The sequence below is a fragment of the Passer domesticus genome, chromosome 1 (genome assembly GCF_036417665.1).
Source record: "Passer domesticus isolate bPasDom1 chromosome 1, bPasDom1.hap1, whole genome shotgun sequence".
Lineage (NCBI taxonomy): Eukaryota > Metazoa > Chordata > Aves > Passeriformes > Passeridae > Passer > Passer domesticus.
The window spans coordinates 119854105-119880133 of NC_087474.1; the positions used below are offsets into that span (position 1 = coordinate 119854105).

Below are 26029 nucleotides of genomic sequence, written 5' to 3' on the forward strand. Positions count from 1 at the left end.
CTTTTTTTTTAATCCCTCCTATGACATCGCCACATTTATTTCCTAAATACTGTACTAAAATACTGGGTCCAAAAGCAATAATAAGTTTGGTATACAGAGTAAGGCCTAAAATAAATATATTATAAACAAAATAAATGCAGTTTCTGCCTCAGTGAATTTCCAGTCATTGAAACTGAGATGGGCAACACTGAGAAATCCAGGTCAGAGACTTAATTCAGTTGGGTTTTCTTTAAAAAGATAAAATCTGCTCCTGTTAATTCATGTGTAAAGATGATGAGACTTCATTTGAGATCCATCTGGTCTAAATTCCTTGCTTTGAGAACAGCTAGAAGGAAAGACAGTTTACAAACCTGCAATGCTCCCAATATGCATTATCTAGTTTAGTTTGAGAGTTTTCTTTTAATAGATAGGAAAATTGAGGTGGAGGGAGGACACATGGTTTTCCAAAGTTCAAGAGGAGGTCATACATGGAAGTAGAAGCCAGCTCAAACTGAGGCCCAGTCCAGTGCTCGTGCCTTTGGGGCACACAACTTTTTTATTATGGGAAACCTATAGAACTCAATTACATTTCATAGTGATGTGATCTCTGAAGCAACAAAGGTTAGTATCCCTTTCAACAACCTGTTATTATCAGTCATGAAAGCTCTGTTTCTGATATCCACATAAATATCCATTGTGAATTTCCTGGGTGCAATGATTTCCTGCAGCGGTGATTTCCACAGCAAAATTACAGGCGGTATAGAAAGAGTAAACCTCTTTACTTTTAATTTGTTTTCTTCTTTATGTTTTTGAATGCCTGGTCTGTTCTGTAAATGAGAGAGGGAGAAGAGATGTGCCTTTCTATGCTGTGAAATAAAATTAATTTATTTTGTTTTATCATGTCTTTGTTTCAATCTTCCTCTGTCTGGGGAAGCATGGCATTGGGAAGCACAATACACCACCTTTGATGGAACTGGCCAAGTCACAGGAATAATACTGTAGAATTATGGGGAAAATAAAGTCTTAGTGAATAACTACATACTCTATATAGACCAGCTTGGTTGACAATAAAATGATCTTTAGGTCTGCTCCTATCAAGAAACCATTAAAGCCCTCATAGTTTTCAGTCACCAGAGTTTAGTACTGGTAGGCCCACTTCTCACACCCATGTGATTGTTTCTCTTCCTTGCAGCCTATGTTTCTAAGTGAATTGATTTTTATAAGCGTGTACTCAAAAATATTACAGAATGTCATAAATGATTGCATAATAAGATAGCAGCTATAAAAAAAAATTTAAAACTTAATAAACATTGAGGTCTCTGACTATTTTCAAGCAAATCTTAGACCAGAAAAATTTTAGACTTAGAAAGTGGACCTCAACTTTGCTTTTCCAATCTGTGAAATTTGAGTGCATTCCAGTCATAACAATTTATTTAGATTGAACCTTATGGTTTACCAAAAAATAAAGTGTTTCTTTTACTAGGGTATTTCCTGATGTTTTAGGTGTAATTGAGGATGTGGAGCAGGGAGAGAATCCATGTTCTTATCGGATCCTGTAGAACCTTCAGAACCAAGTGTTTGGAGTGATCAGCAGGAAGGACTTGATGCCTTTTCTGCTGGAGGAGAGGCTCAGGCTCCAGCTGGCACCACAGAGCCCTGATGCTGGTGAGCAGCCCATGGATTCAAGGCCATGCATGCCTTCTTAGGCTTTGTCACTTGTTTTGGAGCCCATGTTCTTCTTCGGGAAAACATAATCAGAGCTTTTCCACTTGATTCCTTCCAGAGAAGACATGCTTAAAAGGTGTAGTATCTTGACATTAGAGATTGTAGCCCTAGAGGTGTGTCCCTTCAGCTGCTTGGTGACTGCAAAATCCACTAATTTAAATGCTTGTGAGACAACATGATTATGGAAGACATATAAAATAAGACGTGAAAGACAGATGTCATGCTGCATCTATGTCTCTTGAAAAATATCATAACCATCAGCAGCAGCAATGTTGGCAAAGCCTTTCAGTGAAGACTAAGTCTTCAGTCTCTGACTATTTGCCTATTAAAAATAAAAATGTTTTAGATTTCCTCCAATGATTTTGATGTTTAATTTTGTTCTGTTAAATACCAGCGGGATTCCCACATTTTTGATCATTAAAACCAAACATGTATGAAGGAATCCACTACTATTAATGTTATAATGAATACCAAGGAAAACTAGTAATAATTCATTGGTTATAAAAACTTTCCAAAATTCCTGAAAGTGAATTTCTGGTATTTGAATCATGCAGCTCTGACTTTCGTATAAGTCAAAGATTTGTTGGATGTTCTCTATTTTTCCCTTTAGAAATTTGTCTTTAATATTAATAATGTTGTTTCTGTAGCATCATAGAGAAAGCACAGCACTTTTAAACTGGAGTCCAATCAATGCATATTACTGGCAGCCCAGGAATGCTCAAAGTCACATGAGACAGGCTCTTTAAATGGTCATTTAAAATATGTCATATGCAGGAAAATAAATACTCTGCAAATCATCCATCTAAGAGATATGGACGTGGATGTTTATTTAGATCCTGTTATAGTTCGTAATTTTTTGCTCATTAGTACACTAGCAGGGTCATTGTCACTACTGAGCCATGCCTCACCTACCTGGAAAATGCCAAATTCTTCTTGAAAGAATCAGGGTTTGTGTGATAGAAGAATTATCTAGAAATCCCTGGTGATTTCCTCTTAAGGCAGTGAGAATCTCTTCTCTTGATAACCAAATCTACTCTTGGGAACATGGTGTGACCTATGCAGGGCTGGGAGTTGGACTCAATGAACCTTGTGGGTACGTTCCAACTGAACTTACTCTGTGTGACTTTGGGATTCTGAAATCTGAGTAACCTTGCCATGAATTTGCATTTTTGGTTCAAAGCCCATTGCTGATTTCCTTTTCCTTTATTTATTGAGTACACAGAGTATCACCTTTCTAAGACCTGAGTAATGTAATTTTTTTTTGCTTACCATGTCTGTGGCTAAATGACTCAGTACAAATTGTAGTTGGGGTGTAGTTTGCAGAGTATGAGAGCTTGAGATAGCCAGGATAACAGTAACTTGTTACACAACTTTGAACTGGTCACTGAAATGCTCAGCATATTGTTTACTCTGCCTTTAAATTTGGAACAGTGATGTGAATCCACCACAGGTACTGTGAAGAGCATATGTGCAACAGATGTTATAGGAATATAAACTATTTATAAGAATATTTTGGGCTGACCAGTTGTAAAAATCATAGTGGGGTTGCCTTTTTTTTAATCTCCCTTTTAGTACGTACAAGTGTAATTTCTAAGCAAAAGTTCACACAATTTACATGAAACTTCTCATAACTGTGTTGGGTGGGACACAGCATGCTGCATTTTTCCATACATTATGTATCTAGTTTCATTGCTAGATGAGGGTTTCTTTGTTTGTTTGGTTTGTTTTGGGTTTAGTTTTGGGTTTTTGTAATGTATATGTGTTTGTGAAGACACACAAAAGAGAATTCCTCCCAGGACTGAAAGGAGTCGCTCCTTTACATTCTGGACTCCAGTGACAAACTCATCACAAATGATAATAGCCTAAGACATACAGGAAAGCGAAAACAGATGAAATTGGTAGGAATTTTTTAATTAATATATCATTCTCATGATCTTTATATAGAACAGGTGTCTAAGAATTCACAGTAACATGTAGTCATAGCATTTGACTCTTGGGCATAAGATACTTTTTTCTTTTTGTCTGCTTTAGTGTAGGGTAAATGTTCTGCTATTTCTTCATATATTTAGAATTAAAAGCTAGATGCAGCAAAGATGCTATTTTATATAATATATAGTTTATCAATTTTCACAAATTTTTAACCCAAACTTCAGTGACCAAGGACTTCACAACAAAATTCAAGTCTCTGGCATTATTTTTGGCTTTTACTACATACCTATATCTTTCATCTTGCTCTCCATTAAGATGATGTTTTCCTAACAATTCTTTCCCTGTTAAACTGAAATGTGTCTTAAAGCACAGGCAGACTGAACTTTAGATCTAGGACTGAAGTACAGTTGTGCAAAATTCACAATTCTATTAGGAAAATTGCCTGCATTAGAAACACTACATCACCTATGCATTGCATATCCCTATGAGCGAACATAAACTGTTGTGAGAAGCTTTTTCTAGCATGCAGCTTTAATGTATGGTTTCACAAGTATCCTGCAATGTCCATTATGTGACATTGGTTGTGTTTTTCCTGTCATGTGATACTCACATACTTTAGAGTTAATTAACCTGTGTCTTTAAACAGCCTGGTTTATCACACTAGAGAAGCTTGGAACATTGCTTCACAACTGATTTCTTCTTACATTTTTAAATGGGATTTTGTCCTTTAATCACATTTATTGCTGACTACGAACAGAAAAACCTAAAGGAAGGAAAACAGATGAAGAATTTTTTTGTATCCACTTTGTATAAAAATGATGACTTTAAGGATTCAGGGACTAGCATTGCTAAAGGTACTGGTAATATGATATGGTCTATCATACCTCAAGGCTCAGATAGCCTTGAGCCAAAAATCTAAATGCTAATGGAAATGTAGCTGCGCCCTGCAAGGGTAGTGCCGGGAAAATCACTGATGAGGAAGTGCTGCAAAATGTTACTGCTGTCTCTGCTGCCCCTTTTCACATAGCTTCAGCTAACAGAGCTGTCAGTGTACCACTGGTGATCATGAAATCACTTTATGAAATGAAGTGTAACCAGCTCTCTACTAAAATAGTGCTTAATTAAGTGTGACCATCAAGTGATGGGAACCATAGTAGTATACAAGGGAATGCTTGTTCATTCCTGAAAGGCCTATTAAAGTAAGAGGAAATATGTGATCAGCACAGTTGTCTGAATGTCTAACACGGTATGGCATGGGAATGCCAGCATCAGAGTTCAAACACATGAGGAGTTACAAACCAGAATTATTTACACTCTGTGATTGTAATCAATGCCTAGACACTTCTGAGGAGCCAAAGCAATGAAACGGTTCAGTAACTTGCAGTATCTCATTAAATTGGTGAATTTTGCTTGGCTGAGATCATAGATCATAGATTCAACATTCTGCCACTGCAGTAGCCACTGAGGCTACTCCTTACTCCCTGACAGCAGAGAAATGGGGAAGAATTACTAGCTTCTGCATATTTTATTTTGAAGGGTTACAGAAAGGAATTTATATTTTTGTGCAGTTTATATTTGCAAAGACTTCTGTAGATATGAAGTACCACAGCTTCTGCTGTGGTGTTGCTGTAGTTGCCCCTCTTATCTGTGCTGGAGCTGAGATGTGGGATGTGAAGTAGCCTTCTGAGGACTGGAAAGTGAGGCTGTGGCAGAGCTAAAAGAACTTCAGGCTATTGACTTCTTTTCTTCTCAGTATTAATCTCTTTCTTGCAAAGTGAACCCAAAAGCTAGTGCTAAGAGAAGGCATGGCAAGCTGTGAGAGGACATGTGACTCCAAGGCCTCTCACACTTTGGCAGTTTTGCCACAGAGGAGTGTTTCTAGTGTGACAGGGCTGTCTCTGGTATACAGAGCAAAGCCACCCATGCAGCAGGGAGAACTGTAAGGATTGCCCCGCAGAACAGGCACTGTAGTCCTGTATAAATTCTCTCTCATTGAGAATGCATCCTGGAAGTTTCCATACGACACGCTCGGCCAGCACAGCAAAGGATGGGACAACTGCTGAGCCACTGCATTGCACGTGCAGAAGGTATGGCTTTCTGTGAAAGCATGAGATGTAAAAAAAATAAATAAACAAGAGTTGATATCTCTGCTATGCGTGTATACGTATAGATGTGAACATGTGCATGTGCATATATGCAGGTAAAAAACCCAACTCTTTTTAGCTATCATTCATAATTTAGAAGACAGGCAAATCATGGTCTCAAAGGATGAGGACACACATTTCCTTTGAGGAAAAAAAAATAGAAGGAGTAAACAAATTATGTATATCTGGAGCTTTATTATCCTACAATTATACAGACTGCTACCTATAGAAACCTTTTAATCCTTCAAGGGTAAGCAGTAAGATAGAGATTAGTGTTGGTGCAAGTTAAGTGCTGAGACCATGGCACAGAGGTATAACAGACAGAATCAAGGGCCCAATAGAGCAGTGTCTTTCAAGGATACATAAATAAAAAGTATTACTTTTCTCATATGACAACCACCACATAGAATATAAACATTGTTCACAAAAATGACACAACATTTTTTAATCAGCCTGGGCAGATTGTGTCTCTGACAAGAATCTTTCTTGCATCTTGTCTTTAAGGTGATGAATATCTGAAAACATCAGCTCTTTGGACCTAGAAAGCTGAGTTTCACAGAATCACAGAAGAATTTCTATTAGAAGGGTCCTCTGGGGTCATCTACTCCATCCCCCTGCTCCAAAGAGGTCCAGCTAGATCAGACAGCTCAGGCTATTCAAGCCCTTTACACTCCCAAAGATGGAAAACCCAATCCCCTACTACAGTACCATCTTTATGGTAAAATTTTTTTCTTATACTTAAATCAAATTTCTCATTCTACATCTCAAGTCCATTGCCTATCATTGGACGCATGCAGGAGAATCCGACTCTGTCTTATCTGTAGCCTAAGGACAGGTAGTTTCCACAGTCAGGTCTTCTCTGAGCCTCCTCTTCTCCAAGCTGAATTGAATTATCTCTCTAAGCATCCACTCATGCCTGTGCTCCAGCCCCCTCACCAGTCTGGTAGCCTGCTACTGATTTCCTCCAGTATGTCAATGTTTTTGCTGTACTGTGGAGACTTCTCTTCATTCACAAACTGACTTGTGCAGATATCATGCTAATCTTCTCTATCATTCAAGTTTTAGCATATATTCTGCCAACAAAAGCATGATTTCATTAGAAGATAAGCCAGAACATTCATTATTTTTAAAGGAAGAAACATGGGGACTGGGAAATATAAGGTTTTTAACCCATTTCTACCCTCTCCTCCAGGAAGCAATGTGTTCTTATGTTCTGGTCTTTTTCTCAGCTCAAAATTTTCAGTGGCTTCCTGCATTGACAAGAAGTCTTCACAACCCCCTCTCAGCATCCTGAGAGAAATATTTACGTCAACTGGGCCCTTGGTTGCGATGTCTTCTCTGTTTCTCAGACCTCTCCTTTCTGCTTCTGCTGAAGGCTCCTACTCCTTGTGTGTTTCACCACTCTGTCCAGATTTGTTCTTTACTCCAGAAATTTTTTCCCCATGAAGTTGCTCAACTGCTCTTGGAAAAGCACAATTTCCTCCTCCTTTCTGATGATGCCCCCTGAGTACAGCCACATTGTTGTCTGCTGTCTCCTGAAAGGAACATAATGTCTATTAGCACAGACTAGCTTCAAATGAAGAAATTAAGAATTATATACTCAACATGTTAACAGAAACATCCACAACATTGTTATGAAAAGTTGTTCATTAGGGTCTGGCTGTGATTTTGGAAATTACTCAGGGTGGTTTTATAACAGTTAAAACCCGTAAGGTGCTGTGTGTGAGGCTTTGGGGTTTGGGCATATTTTTCCACGACTCTTTACATTTGTCAGCAAGAACATACAGCTCTTTTGACAGTAGGACTTGGGTGGGCAGATGGCTGCTGGATGCTGTAATAGGAGGTTGGCAGGACACAGAATGATAAACTTACTTGTCAACAGCCTTTCTGGCTTTCTTAGGACAGACTGAGCTTTGTACCTCTGCAACTTGTTTCCCATGTAGTTCCTGGTAATTTTTTTGGTATGGGTTAATTGATTTTGTATTTGCTTGCTGCTTTTATTATGTCTGCCCAACATGGAACCCTTCTCAGCACAGAAGCTCATTTTGTATCTATTATTCCCTGCTTTTTTATGTTGCTTCCCTCAGCCAGAAAGAATTCTTCTTAAATTGTTTGCATGTTGGCGGCAAACAGAGATGGAAGACCAAAGAAAATAAAGAAAAGATCCACAGTAAATGTTTAAAATGGGATCCATCCAGTGTGTGGCATGGAAAACAAGGTTGCAAGCACCATTAGGGAGATCTCCAGTTGGGTGACCGCAGCATTGCAAGTCAGAAGAGTTTACAGAGCACCTCAAGAGGAAGCAGACCTATGGCTCCATCTGCATTCAGTAAGGCCTTTGCTCTGAAAAGCAAGCTACTGGCTAGGGAGAGGCCAAATCAAGGCAATCTGCAGTGTCCTTTTGGCCTCTGTGTCTGCATTTCCTTCCTATGAGTCCAAATTATTGTGTAGGATTGGTGGTCATTAAAGTTTCCCAAGGCATGGATTTGGGACATTGCTAAGATAGGTGCATGGACCAGCCTGCTAAAACCATTCTTGGGTACTGCAGGCCAGATGCCTTTAATGTCCCCTTGGCTCATAGCTCATTTGTGGCTCTCTCTTCAGTATTCTGAGCATTTGCTCTTTCTCTCTCACTCATCACCTTTTTATTTCCTATTAGTTGTGTATTAGTTGCAATGCAGTTGTATCAACAGCATTTTTCCACAATGAATTTCACTGTTATTTTCACTCCATATTTGAAGGAGTGTAGGGGGATGCCCCCAATGAGAGAGGGACAAACTAGCCTTTGTCCCCCAAAAAAGGAAGAAAGCCCAGAAGTTTCTCCCAACGATCAGGTGAAAAGCCACCTTATAGGACCCCAGAGACTTCACTAAAACCTTAGGGTCACCTAATTGGATGAGAGCCAAAAGATCCCGCCTGGGCCATCAGGTAGAAAAAGAGAAGACAAAAAAACTGCGAGGCTTTTGTGAAGGTGTTTTACCAGGAGCAGACCTCTGTACCTGGATCGGATTTTCTGTTTATTGTTTTTCCTTTTATTAAACAGTTTGGTTTCCAACACTGCAGCAGAAGCCATCCTGCTCATTATTTGCCTCCAAAGGTAATAGCTGAGCTATCCTTTGTGTGTATTAAGTTTTCTTTTAAAGGCTCATAAAACCCTGGCCCGACGAAACAAAACTTAATACGTGGCACCTGGACAGAATTTCTCATATTGAGGAAGATGGTCTAGGAATTTTTGATTACCTCAATCAAAATAGGACAATTTTCCTTGGTATTTGCGTTTTTGGGGAAGCAGGCCTGCACCTGAGTTTTTTGTCGCGTTAAAAAAGAAAACTCAGAAGAAGAGATTTGGGGTTTAGAGGGAATCCCAAATCGAAGCCTCATACCGGTGAAGAAGAGGCTATAATTCAGACGGGACGGGAGCAAACGGCACACCCTCAGAGGATACTGTGAATCGGCTAAGCTGAAACTGTTGCACCCAGGACCCGGGAAAAAGTCTATACCAAGAAGGACGACCAGAAGACTCGGTGAGTTTCACCATGGGGAATCGGTTGTCAGTAGCTGAGCAGGAATTTTTTTCGTATTTTAACTATAAGTTGGAAATCCAAGATATTCAGTTTGACAAAAAACAGCTTAAAAAGCTTGTAAAATGGGTCTTAAAAGAATTCCCAAACTCAGACATGTCTCAGAAACTCGATCCAGACTTCTGGGATTCAGTTGGACTGAAATTATATAACACAGAAAAGAACAAGAAGTCCAACTTAAAGCTGCGTCCAATATTCAGGACGGTATTGAAATTTGTAATAATGGAAAATGAAAAGCAAGCAAAGACCAGGGAGAGGGCAGAATGCAGGCAGGACAGAGAAGACAGGAGAAAGCGAAGTTCTGAGGGGACCCAAAAACCTTCCTTTATCCCAGCCGAGAAACCCCGGTGGAGAGGCCGGGAGGCAGCCAGGCCAGCTGCCCCCCCGCCTGCCCCACCGACCCCATCCCGAGACAGGGGGGAGCAGACCAGCCCTGGCCAGGCTTGTCTGCAAAACCCGTCTTCCAAAAACCCTACCAGAGCAAAGTCCTCTCTATCTCCTCTCAAAACCTTGCTTTGGCGTTCAAAATCGGTGAATTTTGACAGTAAAACTGGAAAAAGCCGAGCCGATAGAATCCAGTCTGAGAACAATAGAGCACGTGGCAATCGCCATTATAGCCCCGAGCCCAGCTCTGTCCTTCGTGGGCGTGGCTCGCCATCCTCGTCGGACTCCCAGGAGTCCCTGGGTGGCTGCTCCCTGAGCTCCTGTCCATCGGAGCAGGGACGCGCCCCTTTTCTAGGCGGTGCCCGGTCGGTGTCCCTGCCCCTGCTCCCCGCCCACAGCCCGGGACGGCACACCCCCTCTCTGCCGAGCGTGGGAACCGGAAGTGATGCGCCGGAACTGACCCTGTCCAAAATGGCGGCGCCCATGTCCGATAACTTACCGGAACAAAAAACAAACTATTCCTATGCTCCACAATGTAATTTCAAACAATCTAAGGAAGAGTTTAACACACAGGGAGTCACAGATACCTGGCAGAGGATAAGAAAGGATGCAGTTCAGGAAGGAGAGTGGGAAATTGCATCGAAATTGAAGGTTTTTCCTGTGAAATACACTGCAGGTCCGGGACCCAGGGAAACATGGCAACAAATCAACTTTGCTGAGTTAAAAGAGATTTGCAAAGCCTCTCGTCTGTATGGTAGAGATTCTGCCTATTTCAGAAGCCTATTACAGGCCACCTTCACAGCAAACATATTCACTCCACATGATCTAAAACAGCTTTGCACATCCCTGCTATCTCCAACAGAATTTTCTTTGTGGGAACTAGCATGGAAACGTTTGTTAAACGACCTTTTAAGAGGTTATGCAGGAACTCCAGCTACTGCAAATTTGACTATAGATCAGCTCTCAGGTGAAGGAGCTCATACAGATCCTCAAATACAAGCCCGAACTCTTAGTAGACAAGTATTGCAGGATGTCAAAGAAGCAGCAAAAACAGCTTTGTTACAGGTCCCTGATGGCAACAAGCCAGAACTAGATTTCACAGAAATAAAACAGGGCATAGATGAGCCTTATATTAAGTTTTTGGACCGTTTAAAAATGGCATTAGAAAAGCAGATTCCAATAGACCGAGCCAGACAAGAGTTATTAAAACGGCTTGCAATTTCTAATGCAAACCCAACCTGTAAAAAGGCATTACGTACATTACCACAGGATCCTGAGCCCACCCTGACACAGCTAGTAGATGCTTGCAACCGCCTGAGCACCCCTGAGCATGCAGCAGCCATGCAGGCAGAAGTATTGGCCAGTGCCATCACAACAGCTCAAGAAAACACCCTAAAGCAGCAGGAAAAAGCAGTAGAAAAGCAAACACAAACCCTAGCAGAAGCTTTAATAGCATTCAAAGGTGCAATTGAGAACCAACAAATTCCAAGGGACTCGTGCCATTCGTGTGGTCAGAGAGGTCATTTTAAAAGGGGATGTCCTAGGACCCGCAGAAGGCCATTGCCAAGAAACAGTGGATGCAGAGGTTTCTGTCACAATACTAACAGCTTTTACCCAGCACAGGGTTTTTCGTACCATCTGCCGGGAAACGTGCAGTCCAGCACGGGGCAGTGGCGTGCAATGATACAAAAACCACTGCACCAGAGGCCAGAGACCACCACAGGCCACCAAGTTCAGAACTGCAACACATCCTTGCAGGACTTCCGACCACAATGTCCCCAGGTACCAGACTGGAGCTGTCTACAGCCCAGCCAGTGATGCTAACCAATGCTGTTGCTTACACAGTGTCTACAGGACAGCTGGGACCTGAACCACAACCACGTCAGTTCTTAATAGTGGGAGTGAGCAGATCCCATGCAGAAGGTTTTTATGTCATTCCAACTGTGCTGTCTGTCACCTGTTCACAGGAAATTACAGTCTTAGCTTTGTGTCTAGACCCTCCATGTTTTTTACCCAAAGGGTTAACCATAGCGCAAGCTTTCCTCCTACCAGAGTCACAGAACGACACAGCTGTCATCGCTTGGACCAGGCACATCAGCCGCGGGCGGCCTCAGCTCACCTGTGTCCTGAAGCACCTCGGGCAAGCCATCACCCTCACTGGCCTGATAGATACCGGAGCAGACGTCACTCTGATATCGAGATCGAAATGGCCACAGGACTGGACCGTCGTGCCTACGCTGGATCAGCTGGCAGGTATTGGTGGTCACTGTGAAAGCTTTCGAAGCTCGCACGCAGTCACATTTGAGGGGCCTGAAGGTCGTGTTGCCACCACAAGACCATTCATTGTAGGAGCTGATATAGTTCTTTGGGGACGGGACATTTTATCACAATGGCATCTCAGGTTAGAAACTGGATTTTAACAAGATATCTTAGTAGCAGCAAAGGACCAAGCATCAATGCAGGAGACAACAGATCAGGTCATCTCAGCAGTAGAGAAAGCAGGACTCACTGTAGCAAAAGAAAAAATACAGACACTTCCTCCCTGGAAATATTTAGGATACAGGATCACAGAACAAACGGTAACTCCGCAGCCACTCCAGCTAAGGACAAATCCAAAGACCTTGAATGAAGTGCAGCAGCTTGTAGGCACTCTGAACTGGCTTCGTCCACTACTAGGCCTTTCAAATCAGGACTTGGCTCCTCTGGCAGATTTGTTAAGAGGAGACACAGCCTTAAACTCACCGCGAGAATTCAACAAAGAAGCTCAAAATGCTTTAGAGAAAGTGATGAGAGCCATCCAGTCACGTCAGGCTCATCGGTATAATCCTAACCTGTCCTTTTTGTTTGCAGTTTTAGGGGAGAGTCCACAACTTCATGGTTTGATATTCCAGTGGGATCTAGAGAAGAAGGACCATCTGATAATCTTAGAGTGGGTTTTCCTATCACGTCAATTGGGTAAAACTATAACAACTTGCCCTGAAATTATTTCACAATTGATTATCAAGGCTAGATCTCGAATGCTTTCCCTTGCAGGAAGAGATTTTGCAGAAATCTTTCTGCCTGTCACAACCATCTACTTAGAATGGTTAATTCAAAATTCAGAAGTTATGCAATTTGCTTTGGAAAATTTTGCAGGAAAAATTTCAGTCAATTGTCCCAAACATGAGCTATTAAGTTCATCTTTAAAATTAATTCATAAGCCTTTAAGAAGTAATATACCCCTTGAGGCAATCACATTTTTTACAGACGGTTCTGGGAAGTCTAAAAAATCTGTGATTGCTTGGCAGAATTCAGAGACAAAAAAATGGGAATCAGATATTGAGGAAGTAGATGGTTCTGCACAGATTACAGAGTTGGCAGCAGTTGTACGGGTCTTTTCAAAATTCACATTTCCTTTTAATTTAGTAACAGATTCAATTTACGTTGCAGGTGTGGTGGAAAGAGCAGAAGGATCTCTGCTAAAAGAAGTTGCTAATGATCAGTTATATAGTTTGCTCAAACAGTTAATCTTACTTCTTTCCATTCGACAAGAACCTTACTTTGTAATGCACATTCGCTCACATTCTTCTCTTCCAGGTTTCTTAGCAGAGGGAAATGCCATGGCTGATTTGTTAGCCATGCCAATCCAGCACACACTTCCTAATGTTATTGAACAAGCAAGAATGAGCCATGCTTTCTATCACCAAAATGCACCTGCTTTAGTAAGAATGTTTAACATCTCTCAGAATCAAGCAAAAGCAATTGTTCAGTCATGTCCAGATTGCCAGAAATTAGCTATACCAGCAATAGCAACAGGAGTTAACCCTCGAGGCTTAAATAGCCTGCAGATATGGCAAACAGACATCACTCAATATCAGTCATTTGCAAGGTTCAAACATATACATGTATCAATAGATACCTTCTCAGGAGCAATTTTTGCTTCTGCACATCAAGGAGAAAAAAGTAGAGATGTGATTAAACATTTCTTACAAGCATTTGCATCCCTAGGTATTCCTCAAGAAGTCAAAACTGACAACGGACCAGCCTACATTTCTAATAAATTGCAAGAGTTTTTCAAAACTTGGGGTATCAAACATACCACAGGTATTCCACATTCTTCCACAGGCCAGTCTATTGTAGAAAGAGCACACAGGTCATTGAAAATGATACTAGAAAGACAAAAAGGGGGGACAGAAGTGCTTTCTACAATAGAGAGGCTGAATAAAGCTGTATATGTTTTTAACTTCTTAAACAATTCCTTTATGGAGCAGGTACCACCAATTTTCAGGCATTTCAGCAATACCAGTCAGGCAAAGCTCAAGGAAAGACCACCAGTCTTCATCAAGGATCCAGAGACAGGACAGATTTCAGGACCCCATCCTCTTGTAACATGGGGCCGGGGGTTTGCATGCATTTCTACAAACACAGGTCTTCGATGGATCCCTGCAAAGAATGTCAAGCCACAAGTGCAGCCGATCCGAGAGCAGCAGACGGCACCAGAAGAAGAATGCACAAACAACTGAGCCACGGATAGAAGCAAAGACTGTTTTCTAAGTTTGCATTAGTTAAAATTGTTTACAAGAAAGTTTTGCACTGAAAAAGTTTTGTAGTTATTGTTGTGATAAAAAAGTTGTTAAACCTACCTCTATGTAAAAGTCACACATATAGCCAGAAATTTGAAGCCTACCTGGAAAAACACTTCACCAAAGTTAAGATAGAGAATTGGCAGCAAAAATTATTGGCATTCTAATCTATACTCCTTTCTCCTCTTTCTTTCTAAATGTATAGTAAAGGGTGAGATGAAGGAGTGTAGGGGGATGCCCCCAATGAGAGAGGGACAAACTAGCCTTTGTCCCCCAAAAAAGGAAGAAAGCCCAGAAGTTTCTCCCAACGATCAGGTGAAAAGCCACCTTATAGGACCCCAGAGACTTCACTAAAACCTTAGGGTCACCTAATTGGATGAGAGCCAAAAGATCCCGCCTGGGCCATCAGGTAGAAAAAGAGAAGACAAAAAAACTGCGAGGCTTTTGTGAAGGTGTTTTACCAGGAGCAGACCTCTGTACCTGGATCGGATTTTCTGTTTATTGTTTTTCCTTTTATTAAACAGTTTGGTTTCCAACACTGCAGCAGAAGCCATCCTGCTCATTATTTGCCTCCAAAGGTAATAGCTGAGCTATCCTTTGTGTGTATTAAGTTTTCTTTTAAAGGCTCATAAAACCCTGGCCCGACGAAACAAAACTTAATACATATTTCTGCTCCCTTCCCCTTCCATTTTCTGTTGGACATTATTTCTTCACTCTTGCTACTGACTGCTTTGCACAAAAATACATTCATTTGCAGAGATTCAGGAAATTTTGCTTGCTTTACTTCACAGCAAAGATATTTGCATAGAAAATGAATCACTTTTTATCTCCCCTTGTCTTCCCTTGTCCCAAGGTAATTTTTCCAGACTAGTGCAAAGCTTTGAGTGCTCCAGTTTTTTCTTTTTAAAACAGAGGGCTCTGAATTGCCATTGCCTGACACTGCAGGCATGGTCAGAGGGGTTGCGTTTCTTGCTCATTCACTGGGCTCAGAATACATTTTGTTAAGGCTACTCAAGGCAAGCTCACGTGAGACATACCCCAGCGAATGTCACCTTTTTTATTAGAGTTTTGTAGACTTGAATGAAGCTGAGTAGAGCCACATAAAAGGTCTCTGCAGAAATAAAAGAGCAGATCAGGGGCTAAGTGCAGTTTTCCCATGTGACTTATATATTTTAAGATTAGGCCTGGCATTTTGCAAAATGCTGTTTGAAGTTGTTAATTAGGTTTGCTTGAACAGACCAAAACAGACACAACTAATTGGTTGAGATTATAGCTATAAGACTGTGACCTCTCAGAGTGAAATCTCTCAATGTATGTTCTTGTTTAGGTCTGTTCTTCTATGTTTTTTTCACAGGAGGCAGATAAAGACTGCACCGTATCACTGAGATAGTGAGGAGTACTTTGGGGAGTATCATCCCTATCTCAGATCTGCTGTTGTAAATGGGAGGTTTCTTTGCTGGATACCTGTCTTCATTCTACTTCTGTTTTTGACAGGAGGAACACTACCAGGTGACTTTTCAACTTCTTATGAATAAAGCCCAACAGGAAGGCTTTTTACAGCATCAGTACATCAATAAGTACAAAATAATTTAATCAAGTCTCATAGTCCATGCAGTTACTGGCAAACCTGATTCATTTTATGAATAATTTTACTTGGATCTTAGTAAGAAAAATGTTCTTATTAACAGTATGAGCAACAAATTTCCAGACAAAAACATGGAGGAGGGAGAGTATGTATAGACACAGTCTGGGGGGGGGGGGATGTGACTTCATCGCACTTCACACGATAAGAGGGTTCACTTCAGGAGCTGGTAACGGGATGGAGACTTGAAAGGCCAGGCTACAGGAAATGGGGATGGTGAGTCAGGAAATGGCAGCCTTCCCTCCGAGTCATCCTTGAACCACTGCCCTGGTGTGCTCAGAGTGGGAATTGGATCAGTAGAGATGCTGTTCCTTCAGAAGAGATTTCAAACTTGGGTCATGACCATTTGATGTTGTCAAGTGTTACGTGCAGTTTCTCCTTAAGAGCATGGATTTCAGCTCCCCCGTCTGCTCTGATCCCTAGCATGGGTGGCTGCCTGAGCTCTGCAGCTGTCCCTCTCCGCAGTGGCAGATATCCCATGCATCCTGCCTGGCCTGGCTCTCTGTCCTGGTGCTGCAAGCCCTGTTATGTGCCCACCTTGCTTCTTGCCAAAGTCACTGCATGGCTGGTCACCCAGAGGTGTCTTGCATGGCAGCTAAATAGCTGTATTTTCCTGCTAAATACACATTACTCTGTAAAACTCGATTGGCTTTCCAGAAGCAGAAGAGCTTTTTTGTTAGGGGGCCAATGGCAGTATTTGGTGGTTGCAGGGGCACTCACTAGAAGGGTATGTGGGGTGAATTTCTTTGTCATTATCTGTAATTATCTAAAGAGAAGGGACAAGCAGATGGGGCCACGCTCTTCTTGGTGGTGCCAGGCAATAGGACAAGAGGCAATAGGCAGAAACTGAGGCACAGGAAATTCCACCTGCATGTGAGGAAGAACTTCACTATGCAGTGACCAAGCACTGGAACAGATTTCCCAGAGAGGCTGTGGAGTCTGCCTCACTGGAGATATTCCAGAACCATCTGGATGTAATTCTGTGCCACGTGTTCTAGGAAGACCCTGCATGAGCAGGGAGTTTGGACCAGACCTGGTCCGTCCTAAGCTGATCCATTCTGTGACTCTGTGATTCCGTGTCTGGGCGGGCAGGCAGCAGCAGGGCTGAGGATCACAGCTGGGAACAGGCACCTCAGCTGGAACGCGCGCCGCGCTCGCACCTCTTAACTCGCCGCTGTTAACTGACAGCACGGGGTTACGCTTTGTACCGAATTACGGCCCAGAGGAGCCTCATGGCAGCCGGGGCTGGCGGAGACCCCCGAGCCAAACGCGCCGACGGGGCGGAAAGGCGCCACCTGCTCCCGCCCCCCGCTCCCGGCAGACGCCCGCCCGCCGCCTCCCGGCGCCTGGGCCGCGGCCCCCGCCGGGCCCGGAGCTGCCGCCGGCCGCCCGCGGCGGCGCCGGGCGGGCCCCTCCGGCGGAGGCGGCAGCGGCAGCGCCGGCAGCGGCCGCAAGATGCCGCCCTGCCCAACGCCTTGGCGGCCGCGGCTGCCGCGCCGGGCCCTGCGCGGCCGCCCGCGGAGCGCCCTCCCCGCCGCCCGCGCCGGGCCCGGCCGCCGCCGTGCCGCCTTCCCGGGGCGCGCCGCGCCGCCCCCCGCCGTTTTCCGCAGGAGGCACCGAGCCCAGCTCCACTCGCAGGAGCTCGGAATTGTTAGGGTTGGAAGGGGCCTCTGGAGGGCATCCAGTCGAACCCCCCCTGCCAAGGCAGCGTCCCCTAGAGCAGGTGACACAGGAAGGCGTCCAGGTGGGTTTTGGAGGGAGACTCCATGACCTCCCTGGGCAGCCCGTTCCAGTGCTCTGCTGCCCTAAATGTAAAGAAGTTCACAGAATCACAGAATATCCTGAGTTGGAAGGGATCCCCAAGGACAGTCTAGTCCAGTCCCTGTCCCTGCACTCTGTCCACAAGAGTTACACCATGTGCCTATAAGTGTTCAATTGCTTCTTGAACTCTGTCAGGCTGGTACTGTGACTACCCTGAGGAGGCTATTCCAATGCCCAAACACTTGCATGGCCATTGTTCCTCATCCTGTCACTGCACACCACCAAAAAGAGTCTGGCACCATCCTCTTTGCATCTGCCTTTGAGATATTTATATGCATTAATGAGTTCCCTTCTCAGTCTTCTCTGCACTGAACAGACCAGCTCCCACAGCTCTCCTCCTAAGAGAGATGTACCAGATCTCTCATCACCTTGGTGAAATGGTTCTTCTGGGCTACAGGCAGGTTGGGGGTGGTTACTGGAGAGGCTGTGTGAGGCCACTAAATTCCAGCACTCAGGACACTGGCACTGGCCAGGATTCAGCAGTCTTCTTCAGGGAGAGCAGTGTCCCGGCACTGGGGTTATCTTACGGTGACAAAGGGATAGATGCCCGTAACTGAAACCCAAGCATGGTGATCATTAAAGGTGATGATCTCAAATGATTTTTCTTCAAGATGAACCAAAACCAAACAGCAAGTAACTTGGATGTTGAATTTCAGTAGCAGTTGACTGTGTTGCCCTTTTGAACCTTGTGTGTTTTGGTTTTCTCTCATTGAGCATTTTCCTTAAAAGAACTAGTACATTGACAGCATGGTTTTTGGGAGCAAAACTGTCTGAAGAACACATCCCTGTGCTTTAACAGCCGCTAACTGTGTGCATTCATTGGGGAAAAAGTCGAGAGCAGTTAGACCACACTTCCAGACTGGCTCTCAAGGAGGCCAAGGCCATTGAGATTTTGGATTATTCATATTTCAAAGCCAGTTTGAAATACAAAATTGTTTCGAGGCTGAAAGAATGTAAACAATTGTCACATGTAGTTGTTGGGGGTTTTTTTATGAGAGAGGTTTGTATTACTTAAAAATTGCTTACAATTGCTAATTTAGCATCTGTGTGGAATGCCGTATTGTCTGGACTTCTGTATTTGCAATCAGAGCAGATAGCAGAAGCACAAGCACTTCCTGCACAGCTTCTTGGCTGCGACCTGGACTGACCCATGAACAGCAAGTCAGGGTGAGCAGTGTTGGACTTGGATGCTTTCTTCCGTTATTGCTGGTGTGTTAAACCTAGCAAAACTGCTTGGCTACTCTGCTGAGCTTGCCACATAGTTCCAGCTACACTGTAAACATCTGTCTGCCAACTGACTGAAGCCGCTGTGTTCATTTTGTGTGGGCTACTGAACAGCTGTCAGATGGGAGTGACTTGGGTTATCCCATGTCTTAACCAATGTTCTAGATCTAAGAGGTTCTGAATGCCTTTATCCTTGCTTGACTTAGCTGTTTTTAGATCCTTCTAGGCTATATTTTTTCAGTCCCTTAGTAGGCCTCTAAATAATCCCCAAGAATGTGCTGGATCTCACTCTCCTACGGAGCTCAAGTAGATTAGACAGGAGCATTGAGTACCTTGCATCACTATGGATCCACTCAGTTCTTCTATGCATCTCCTAACCATTAGAGTCCCATCTCTTAGAGACTTTGTGATACTACTTTTGACAGGATGCATTATGCTGTTCAAGGTTATGTCTGAAAACCATAAAACTACAAAAAGAGGATTTTCAAGATAGCAGTACAAGCAACTGTAGTGGCAAATGAGCTGAGATCTCTGAGAATTTTGTTCTGTCATCATGGACCTGTGTGTTGATTTCAAGGTGACAGTAGGGTGTGACTGAGAATACGTGTGCAATGAAATGTAGTATAGACGTGGAAGTGTTTGGTTTGGAAAAAGAGTGCTTTTTTTGCAAATGTTAGTATTCATTTAGCATTCACCAGGCCTTCTGAAGTTAAATGAGAATTTCAAAACACTTGATCCTGCAAATCATCTATGTATATGAAGGAGCTTAGGAATGTTCATGCTGAAGTTAGAGAAGAGGCCTCGTTGAAGAGATCCTCATACAGATGGTTAGGCTTCAGGACATGAAATTTGGGATTTATTTGGCTGAATACCCCAGAAGGCATTGTTAACTTCTGTGACTCATCCAGACTGTCTGAACTTCTCAGATTGAAAAAAGGAAGCAATGAGCAGGTTAAAATATGACAGAGCTTCCTGTCTTGCCTTGAACAGAAGGAGTTTAGAAAGACTTTTTTCATATTCTGCTGATCCAAGTTGAGTTCAGTGACTGGGCAAAAACAGGAGAGAAAATGCTGGTTGTGGGATGCCATTCTTGCCAAACCTTTTCAGCCTCCAAGGAAGGCTTATTTTGGCAGAATGTTAAATGATGCTTTTTGGACTGCTTTTTATTTGGGGAGGCTGATGGGAAAGATGCTCCTCCCCAGGCACTGAACCATAAATATTTGACTTTTACACAACCAAAATTCCTGTGAGTAGACTCGGAATAAGTGACAAAAAACCCCAAGCTTTTACCAAACCTGCGGAATTCATGTCAGCTTTGCCAGGTGTTTGGCTGTAAGACTGTGAGGTCCCATATTTAACAGCTCATATACTTTGCCAATAATATGTGAAGTGTTTCATTATCTTATACACTGTAGTTGGCACACAGCAGTTTGCAGACAAAGAGCGATGGTTTATGATATTTGTGGATTCCATGCACAGTTGTAGGCATGAAATGATGTGTGGTATATGATGAGACAAATATATAAGAATGAAAGAGTTCACATAGCAAATATAAGATACTTTCAAGTCTCTGATAACTAAAATGATAAAGTGCTAAGTAACATCAATAGTTTGATTTTTGTCTCCTTTTATAATTGCTCAGAATAAAAAACAAACAAGAGACATGCCTTCAGCTCACCCAAGCTGTTCAAGGAGTATGTAGGGCAGATGAAGAGGTAATTAATTCTGAGACTGCAAAATATTCAGAGCTTTTTAGGATATTTATCCTAAATGCCAAATTATTCACAAATTAAAGTTTAATTTAGATGGACAAGCTTATGGGACCAATTGCATACAACTGCATATTTATCCCCATTCCCAGTATCCAGTGAAGTATTTTGATCAGTATTGAAATAATTACTGCAAGATTCTGGTTGTAGTTTTATGGATTTTTTTCCCCTGTGATGTTTTCACTGTTAGCTGAGTTTTAATCTTTCCAGAAAAAAGAAAATCAAACAGCTTGAAACTTTTAACTACTTCTAAGTAAATCTTTGAGCAAATCTTTAATATGTTGCTTTGCAGCATAGCAGTGTATTGAAGTGTGCACTTCTTTATGTATAATAAATGTTGTGCTGAGGTAGGGTCCAGGGATGAAAAGCAACTGCCTATTTACACCAGCAACTCCCCAGGCATGGGAATCTTGTGTGTTGCAAGAGTGGCGACGTTTTCTGTGGCAGTGCTTGCAGCAGCCTGTGTGGTCTGCCCTGCTGGCCTTAGCAGCCCGTCTGAACTGGCAGGGGCCAGCAGCCCGGGAGACCTTGGTCCCTGGGTGAGCCCTCCACCAGCCCACCACAGAGTCACAGGGCTGCTCCCCAGCTGCAGTGAGCAGGGCAGCTTAGGGAGATCTGCTCTGTCTCACCAGTTGCAATGCAGAAAAGAACAATTCTGGGTATCCAGAAGAGTGAGGAGGAGAAATTTTGACTATGAAAACCAGAACAGGGAGCTTCTTGCTTTCATGTCTTCTTCAAGGACTTTGGCAGGACTTTGGTGTGTTTTGTGGTAGTTCTGCTGCTGCTTAGGACCTATGACAGATGCAATTTTTTTTAAAGAGCTGGTGAACCTTTTCAGGTGAACAAGAAAACGTAATTTGTCTGATGCTGAATTTCTGGTTTTTTATTATTCCCCACCTTGAGGTGTCTCAGAAGTATGGAAGGTGATTTAAATGAAATTTTTATTGTCATTTCTAGTGAATTTTCTGTGCTGTAAACACTGAAGAAAAAACTCAAAGGCAGTCCGATCCATTGTGGGACTGGAGTCTGTTATTAGTCATCTGACCAAAAAATGAGAACAAGATAAGAGTAACATTATTTATATGTATCTAAATTAGTAGATTATATGCAACTGTATGAAGTTTAACAAAGACAAGTGACAGATTGTGCACCTGGGAGAAGGCAGCCTTGGATGCACACCCAGACTGAAGAATGAGATGCTGGAGAGCAGCAGAAAGGGACCTGGGGGTCCTGGTTGGTGGAAAGTTGAATGCGAGCCAGCAGTGTCCTGGCAGCCAGGAGGGCCAACCCTGTCCTGCAGGCATCAGGCACAGCATTGCCAGCTGGGCAAAGGAGGGAATTGTCCTGCTCTGCTCTGCTCTGGGGCAGCCTGACCTTGAGTTCTGGGGGCAGTTTTAGATGCCACAATGTATAAACGGATTTAAATCTATTGGAGACATCAAAAGGAGTCTGTGAAGATAGTGACGGGTCTGGAGGGGAAGGCATACACGAGCAGCTGAGGTGACTTGGTCTGATCACCCTGAAAAAGAGGAGGGGAGACCTCACTGCAATCTGATACTTCCTCGTGAGAGGAAGCAGAGGGGCAAGTGCCAATCTCTCCTCTCTGTGTGGCCACTGACAGAACTTGAGGATGTGGCAAGAAGCTGAGTCAGGGACAAGTAGGTTGGCTGTCAAGAAAAGGTTCTTCACCCAGAGGATGGTTGGGCCCTGGAACAAGCTCCCCAGGGGAAGTGGTCTCAGCATCAAGCCTGACAGAGTTCAAGAAGTGTTTGGACAATGCTCTCAGGCACATGGTGTGATTCTTGGCCTTGTCCTGTTCAAGGGCAGGAGTTGGACTTCCATGGTCCTTGTGCTTCTTTTCTGACTCAGGGTATTCTATGATTCTATGATAACACCTGCTTAGATGCAGGTGGTCACTAAAATTGCATATTAGATGTTGTCTGAATTCAGTGGTTTCTTATTATCAGAGAAATAGGCAGTTCTAAGAGATGTGTGTTTCTTTTTGTGTTTAAAAGAAGCAAATACCAAGGTACTTCCAAAAAGCACAAATGTTTTGAGGAAAATGATGGAACTAAAGCTTTCCACTGAATCTGTCTTATTATGCTGACACTTTTGTGGCTAGTCTCACCTCTGGTGACTGTACACATATAGTTCATTCATATTCCTGACAGGACAGTTGTGAAGCCCTTTTTCTGGGACTGATGATGTAAGAGAAGACCACAGTATTCTGATTCCTGTATCAACTTTCTGCATTTGCTGCTTAACCTCCCTTTTGAGGAAACTACCTTATTTGGAGAAAGTCGCATACACAGATCCAGATTCAGCAATGTTTTCTGGCTGATATGGCAAAATACAGTTTTTATTCTCCCAGCTTCCACAGGGGAGTTCACCATTTTTGATTTTATCTCACTTGTCTGGACTCTCCCTAGAGTGGACAGACAGAAGCTTTCCACAGACATAAAAAATAATCCCCAGTTTGACTGTGGAAATCTGTGTTTAAAACAGGCATTGATTTAGGGAGGACTTAAGAGTGCCTTAACTATTAGTCTATCATCTATTTTTTGCATGTTGGGCAGAAAATAATTCAGTATTGTCTAGCTTTTAGTAGTCATATATCATGATTAAGATGTTTATGTAGGATAAGGATAGCAGAAAAATTCTGAGAAGGCTTGCTGAGCCTTACATTTCTGAGTGAACTAACCCCAAAAGTGAATCACTTACTGAGACTCTCTGAACAGTGTGGGAAAACCAAATCAAATGTTTGGGCCATATGCTCCAAGTAGCCTTTGAAAATATAAGCATGAGGAAAATTATGGTTATTGTTAGTGAACTGGTGTTTTAATTTTGAACTACATCTTAAATGAGAGAAATATCAGATGATTATTTTCTAACAGTAGTCACCTGTATGAAATTTCATTAAAATAATTGTGAATCATTAAAAAATTTAAATCCCTGATATTTTAACAAATCTTTCCCTTAGACCTGAAGATCTGGTGGTATATGCAGTTTTCATGAAGTGAAATAGAAAGCCCAGAATACCATCTGCCTAAACCATAAACCTGTTCAATGCAGAGAAGGAAACTACAGTTCAAGATTCCAAGAATTTGTGATGTAATTTCAATATTTGTTCATCTTTTCTCAAAGACATCCATGCATGTAGAAGTAATAAGGCATGTCCTTATTTCAGTGCAAATCATTTTAGGTCTAGGAGTGCAGAGAGTGAAAATAAGTTTTTCTTATGTTGCATTTTAATCAGGATAAAATGACAGTTTTAGAGTTGCAGAGTGCACATAACAAGATAAGCAGTGCTGCTTCAGCACAAATTGCATGTATTGTTAGAAAGAGGTATGCACTTAGAAAGCAAATGACAACCCTGAAGTTATGGTGGAATTGTAAAGCATTGGTGTACACTGGTTATCTTTTATATCACTCTTACAATCTTGGCACACATGGTTTATGCTCAAGAATTTAATTTCCTTAGTTTTATATTTTTGCAGTCGTTAAAATCTGCCATATATCCAAGAAAGAGTATAGTCAATTAAAGAATTTTGTAAAACGTAGTTTCTTAACAGCAGAAATTATTAGAAAAACAAACATTTGTATCAACATTTTATTTACACTAATGTCCTCTCAATATATTGTCACAGCTCTCCACTGTTGTTGTTGGGAATTGTATATGCAGAAGTCAAGCAGAACTAAGCTTTCATGAGGAGATAATTAACAGATAAATGTATTATCGCTATGTTTTGTAAATTAGATGTTGTTCTTAAAAAGTGGTTTCAGAAGCCCTGGTTATGTTTTCCTTTTTTCTTTTTAGCAAAATTTCATGTTCTTATGTGTTTTTCTTTTTTAACTGAGTTTATAGTTTTTGAAAACACCAGCATGCTTTATGGTGACTGGTGATTTTTATTTAAACTGATTCTACACATTGCAGAATTATTCTTATATGTCAGTGTAGCTTGGAAATATGATCAATTTCTTGAAGTGTAGCTAATAATGCTCTGGACTCTTACTATTGTAATGGTGTTAATTCTTCCCAGTCTCTGTTTTGCTGGTCTGGCTTGCGCAAAGAGTTTAAAAAGGCCAGGAACCTAAGACCACCGGCATTGCAGGGAAATAGCATCTGAAAATTCCCAATCCTACAGTCTGCCCTCCTGCTGCTGAAAAGCAATAACAGACTTGATTTGGGTTTATTTGTGGATGCCTATTTTATAAAAAAACAACAAATCAAAGAAATAAATCAGTGCAGATCTTATTGGACATTTTATCTGCTTTGTTTTGTTGGTTGCTGTACCATGACTGATAGAGAAGGAGACACACTTGCTACTGGGAACATGTGTAACGTTATTTTGTTTATGGTGGTACATTTCTGTCATTTTGCTTATATACTCAACACTTTCTCCCACCTTAATTTACTTTTTTCCTCCCAAATCTGCAGCTTTTATAGTCATCAGTTCTTCTTAGTTTGTTTTTCTTTTCCCCCCCTTTGGGTCAATTTTGCAGTTCCTATTCAGTCCTTACTTTGGAGAAAAGCCTTCAGGCTTTCAACGGGTGGTCTCCTGGAATCACCTCTTGGGTTTTGCCATATTGAGTTCATGATGTCTTTTAGAGAACTGAAACTGAAATCACTGTGCTTCTTTGTCCAGGTACAACGTGAAATTGTACATCAAAATGTTTATTGCCAATCAGGATGTCCAGAACCAGTCTTCGAGTTTGCTCTATTACTGAAGTCTCATTGAACTACGCGCATGATGAGAAGAGCAGTAAAGAGAGACTGCAAAGTCCATGCTCTCCTTCAAGAGGCCAAAGAAGTAGGCACAGCAAGGTAATTTGGGACAGACTGAAACAAGTCCACTATTGTTTTTTTTTTCTTTTGTGTTACATCAGCAGGTGAAAGGTGCCTTCTTTATTCAAATGATGTAATGTGGAGATGTCCTTTGCATATGTGCCCATAATGCATGTGCTGTAGGGTTGGGGGAAATGAGATCCTGTGTTTACTTTTATTTCCAGAATCTGCTCTGCTAAGTCACCAGGTGCATTACTAGTTTCCTTGAATGCAGAAGCATTTCTGTTTTGCAGGTGTTTTGCTAAAATTATGTTTCATTGTAAAGAACAGGTCTTATCCTGTTTGTATTTTTAGATCCTACATTCACTGGTGTAATCACATAAGCAATTAATAATAGCCAAACAGTTAACAGTAAAACAAGATGTTTTTGATTTGGATTTAAGTCGTTGAAGAGTCCTTTGCTGAGCCATACAAAATGCTTCA

The 26029-nt window shown here is 42.1% G+C and overlaps 1 pseudogene; it reads left to right on the forward strand.

Moving 5' to 3' along the window:
* Nucleotides 1–14244, forward strand: part of LOC135303091 (chloride channel protein B-like) — an 87078-nt pseudogene extending 72834 nt beyond the window's left edge.
* The last annotated feature ends 11785 nt before the right edge of the window (nt 14245–26029 follow it).